The sequence below is a fragment of the Diadema antillarum genome, unplaced genomic scaffold (assembly GCF_040938485.1).
Source record: "Diadema antillarum isolate AM-2024a unplaced genomic scaffold, OU_Dant_1.0 seq00000798_RagTag, whole genome shotgun sequence".
NCBI classification, from domain to species: domain Eukaryota; kingdom Metazoa; phylum Echinodermata; class Echinoidea; order Diadematoida; family Diadematidae; genus Diadema; species Diadema antillarum.
Window position 1 is genome coordinate 2,881,996 of NW_027271682.1, and position 6,067 is coordinate 2,888,062.

Below are 6,067 nucleotides of genomic sequence, written 5' to 3' on the forward strand. Positions count from 1 at the left end.
GGACACTCTTATGTCGTTCAGGGCCTATCAGGGTCGATTCGACCCAATGATAATTTGTAACATTTTTTTTTTCATACATAATTAAATTTACATTAGGTTACTTTTTAGTTCCTTTTCATCTCACCTGAGCCAAAGACTCAAGTGAGGTATTATACAGGAATACATAGGGTCTAACCACTTGGGTCCCACTTTTTTTTTTTTTTATACCCTGGGAGTGGCACCAGAAAAAGTGGTTAAAGGGATGGTACAGTATTGGTGGAGATGAGAATTGGGCATTTAACTTTTTGCGAGATACCAAGAAAACACTTATGAAATAGTACAGAGCATACAATTTTAAGAGGAATTCAAAGTTTATTTGACGAAAATCGGGTTTGGAATGACTGAAACATCCAAAAACAAAGTATAAAACAAAACAATCGTAATAAAAGGTGGGTCCCACACTTTATTAGAATCATCGCTCTGTTTTGGATATCTCGGCCATTTCAAAACCAATTTTCATCAAATAAACGTTGAATTCCTCATGGAATTACATGCTCTTTCATATTTCAGGTTTCTCATCATCTCATAAAAAAAAAAAAAACGTTAGAAACCTGAAATTAGGTCTCCTGTGAGTGATGTAGGGCTTAGAAGTGCTGGTAAGGGTTTTACTCGCCTATTATTTATTTTATTATTTATTTTTTTTTTGCTTGTCAGCTGAGGAAACCCGGAAGTAGCGAAGTAGCACCAGAAATATGAACTGGGCCCCAACCCCCCTTTTTTTTTAGAAACGTGGCGCCGGCCATACATCAGCATGCATCCGTATAGTACTTCTTCTTCTAAAACCACCGATAGATTTTCGAACAGCAGGTAGGGGCCGCATAACCTATATCTACGGGTGCCGGGGGATGCTTGGGGGAGCATATTCAAGGTGTAAAAAAAGTATAAAAAATGGAAAATCAAAACTCATGACCCCTAGAGAGATTGTTCAGTCTTCCCGCGCACAATGGCAATGTAGTATATTCCCTGGCAGATCCCTACGGGGGAGTGATATAAGATCCCGGGGGCCATCTCGGGGGCCCATAAGCCACCAAATTAAGTACTTTTGTAAAACTCTTCTTTGGAACTTGTAAACTGACGCATCAATCAGTGCACATCACTCAACTTTTTAAAATCTAACTTGGAGAAAGCATGGAAGACAAAAAATGGACAGAAAAATGAACAGCAATTTTCATGCCCAAGTTCTCAACAAACCGCACAACACAAGAGCAATAGCACATAACACACATCAGTGGCCGGCGGGGGGGGGGGGGGGGGGGGGGGCATAGGGGCTCGGGGCCCCCCACTTTTTGTTCACCATACAAAGGAATACATAAGGTGTCATGACTTTGGGCCCCCCCCCCACTTTTTTTAACCCGGAAGCACGTAAAAGTGCATGGCAATAAAAAGAAATAGATAGAGATCTTGAAGTGTTAGCGCGGTAAGGTTATGTTTTTACGCTGAAGACCTTTTTTTCCGTCAACTATGGTTGACGTACCTCAGCTTCCATCTGTTTCGTGTTAACCTTCACAAAAGCCTCTTTTAGACCAAACTGATCACAAATTAACTTGAGTACAGTATACTAGTATTCCTGCATGGATATATAGAAAAAAGAGGAAATAAATCTGACTTCGAAGTCCGTTGGCACAGAGTTCATCCATGCACTATAGCACAGATGGGTTTGCATATAATTCATGCAAGCAATAACGGTGCCGGAGCTACAACCGTAGGTGTTCTGAAAGAATACATGTAGGCGCGCGCGCATTACAGTTATGGAAAAGACTCTCTATCGCCATTCCAACAGAAAAGTATTCGACTAATTATGGCGAGAGCAGCTGCGCTCACAAAATTAGCAACTCGGTGAAGTGACTAATCCAAGATGTAGCCCCCCCCCCTCAAAAAAAAAAATAATAAAGAGAGAAATATGAAGACCGTTGTATATTTCAGATGCACTCTATGCCCAGGCACCATGTAAATTATTTAGGTCTACACCGGCCGATACGAATTCAAAGGTTTAAAGCCGAAGACCAAAATATAATTATATAAATGTGGATTGAGTGAAAGCAGCAATCATAGTAGAACACATCAGTGAAAGTTCGAGGAAAATTGGACGATCCATTCAAGAGTTATGAATTCAAAATTTTTCCTGCCGTCATTACTGGATACATTTCATGACGTCATTATGGACAATAATATAAAGAAAATATAAGGAGAATTTCAGGACATTTCATTTTAAATGAAAAGTCACATTCCATGGACTTGAACTGACGTATCATGTCAAGTGCTTTCTGAAAGAGCCGGAAATAATACTCTTTCAGTATGGTAGGAAATTGAAAATATGCTTGATTTTCTTTATATTTTCCTTTCAATTTTGCTATTTTTCTTATATCAATCATCTAAGTTAAAACTCAATAAAGCGAAAATGTGCTTCCTTCAAGAAAAATATTTCAAAAAATATAAATTGGGTGAGCACACCGACCCGGAACAAATCCGGTCGAGGTGTCTTAGGATTCGGGTCGTGCTGTCAAGGGTCAGATTATTTTGAGGTCGAGTTGTCTAGCAAACGTAACTCAGCTGAAAGAAAAATGGTAAGCACTATCTTGGCACCCGTCCCGCTTCATCATGAATATTCATCATCTACATGTATCCGTAATACCGTTGAAATTCATATTTTTTTCATTTCCCGGCAGCGTTTTTACATTTCTCGGCAAAGCTGAACATTTTTCCATCTCCCGGCGAGACGTTTTAACATTCCCCGTTGATGCAATTTTTCGAGATTTTTACATTTCCCGGCCATACGTTTTGCACGTATCCAGCGTTCTGCCATTTACTAGTACAGTATCTTACTGCCTGATGAATATTCATGATGAAGCGGGACGGGTGCCCAAATAGTGCTTACCAAAGAAAATATTGTTATGGATCGCCATAAGGATAAAAAGTTAACTCCTTTTATCATAGTTGTCGAGTGCTTACAAGTTTGTTATGCTTGTGTTTGTTTTCGGCTGGATGATGAAAACAAGATGTAAAAGGACAAAACAAACTAGGGCCCATGAGTGATAACTGAGTACCTGGTACGTTGACAAATTCACATTTATAACTCATGTTTTTTTGTGTCAGTTTTATTTTTCACTTTGTCCCTTTTCTTATGATCCGGCCTTTAGGCTATATCGGGTGCTGTTCGTTATTCCAAAGGTTCGTTATTCCGAAGATTTGTTAATCCGAAACACGCAAATTCCTAGAGGTTCGTTAATCTGAAAATGAAAAAGGGTTTGTTAATCTGAACATTTGTGGTGTTATTCCGAAGGCACGTTATTTCGAAGATTTGTTCATTCGAAAATGAAATTCGGAAAAATGAACCTTCGGAATAACGAATCTTCAGACTGAAGAGCCTCCAGAATAACGAACCTCCAGAATAACGAGCTGTAACCTTTATATCTTTTCCCTCCTCATGATCCTGATTGTATAGTGATACTTGATCAGTGTGATGAATATCATGCAGCTGTAGGACTACAAGTACAAGTCGTATAATTACACTCTGCATTCAGAGAGAAATAGACACTAAAACCTCTGTATCACTTTAAGATTTCACTTTGTATATTCTGTTGAAAAAAAAAAACGAAAAAAAAAAGTTTGAATTGAATTGAATTGAATTGAATAATTGAAGATACATTTATACATGCGTATACCCGGTACCGGTATTTTATTTGAATGAGATCATTACGCAGGTTTTACTATTGAAAGGATTGGGAGCAGAAGAGGATAACACAACCCTGATCAATGAACAGGCCCTATATACCCTACACCATAGTTCCGGAAAAGTAGCCTAATAAACTTAAGTCAGTGGCGGATCCAGAGGGGGGGGGGGGTGCAACCGGCGCACGCCCCCCCTTTATTTTTCGTTAAAAACAAAGGAAATAAAAAGAAAAAATGAAATGAAACCCGGAAGTGGCACCAGAAATATTAGTCGCGCCCCCCCCCCTTTACAGAATTCCTGGATCCGCCCCTGAAAGTATTTAAAGTAAGTGAAGCATTATAAGTGAAATTATTTTGTAGGATCCTACTGATACTTGTATTGTATTGTATCGAAAAAAAAAAAATCCTTACTTATCCTAATGGCACTCCGTACGTAAGATGATCTAAGTGAGCATCATCCCCCCCCCCCCCCCCCCCACCGCCCCCCTCCGAATTTGCGGGCCATTCAAACATACAGAATACCAATACTGCATGTACGCACGTCCACTGTGCGGAGCTGCATGAGAGAACTGGCTGGCTGGCATCGATCGCATGCGTGTCGACAGGCAAGCAAGTGAAGTACATGTAGGACGTTGTCTGTGTCTAAGAGGCTAGCTCACCTCCTTGCTTGAACTGATTCAGCGGTGTACAAGGATCTTAAGTAATATCCAGCCTTTTATCTAGTGTTAGAGATCTTTTTCATCAGTGACACGCACCATCGCTACCAAGATCAACGATATGTCATCTAGAGTAGACGTTTCACCACGTTCACGAACTGAAACAAGCAGGTAGGCCCTACATACACACACAGCCCTGCCCTTTTTGGTGTTGCTGCACAGAAATACGGCGTCTGGTCGGGCTAGAAAATCTTGTAAATTACACACACACACACACACACACACACACACTCTCACACACACATTTGGCATGTGTTTTGGTATTTAAAGGACAAAGTCCACTTTTATATAAATGTTGATCGAGTAAATTGGCAGTAAAAGGATGGGTAAAATCGGACAATCCGTTTAAAAGTTATGAATTTTTGAAGTTTCTGCACTTGCACTAGCTAGTAGTACCGGGTAGTAGCGGTAGCAGTCACTGCTGGATGCTGGATGAGAAGACTAATGTTACAGAGACGTACAGTGATGATGTTATTGGTATGCGTAGAACAATTATAGGGTCTAAAGAAAATCATGTATCGTCATCAAGAATTTCACAAAATTTTTATTTTTGTTAAAGAGCACATTTCCTGGACTTGTCACTGACCTATAAAGGGTAATATTATTTCCCCTGGGCCCTCGCACTATGCACTGCACTGCCACTGATGTGTTCTAAATATGGCATTCTCTCAATCCAAATGTAAAAAGACCCCACTAATGAAGGTGGACTTTTTTTGGGGGGGGGGGGGGCATTAAAGAAGTGTCGCCTCTGCTCCAGTCCATAAGGACACATCGGTCATCTCTTTTTTCCTACAGTTATCAATTTATCTAAAGATTTGTTGTTGTTTTTTTTTTTTTCTTGTTACACTGTAAATCAATGCACAGATCCCTCTTCAAGTTCAATCATGGATGCACAGGATCAAACTGTGACCATGAGACAAGTACTTGTGATTGCCAAAAGTCCACTCCTGAGGTAAGACATGTACTTCACAAAGTTGTTTTTTGTTTTTTTGTTTTTGTTTCCTTTTTATAGAACATTCCAAGGCTCCGTTCATTAAAAAAAAAAGTTGGTATTTTACTAGTATGGAGGATAGCAACTCATGCTGCAGGTAAGTATCATAATAATGACAAGAATCCTGCTTCCCGATTGGCTGTTGCTACAAGAAGTTGTCATACTAGCAAGAATTTCAATCATGAAATCTTTTACTTTTAGTAAGGAAACTGTTGTCAGTTTGTTGATGCTTACTGATGAAGGAATGTGGCATTGCTTTTTAAAAGTCAGTGATTGGAACTTTGATGTGATCAATGCATATCTCCACGCCAATGTCGTGACTCTGACAGTCTATGCTGGTGATTCAAATAAACTTTGACTTAAAAATTGAAAAAAATTACCAGCTAGTGAGTATTGTTTATCAAATAATCTGTTATCTGATGATGACTGCTGTCTAGAAAAAAAGAAGTTTTTTTTTTTTTTAAATGTCAAACAAAGTGAAATTGTGATGTAGGAAGAACAACACTGAATTGTATATGTTCTTGGAATTGTACAACAGGGAAAAAAGCAAACCAGAAATGCTCACCAAATAGCTTTACCTGTTTACAGTACACTTAGTATGTTGTCATATGAAATACAAGTCAGGGTTTTTCGTAGAGGAAAAAAAAAAATC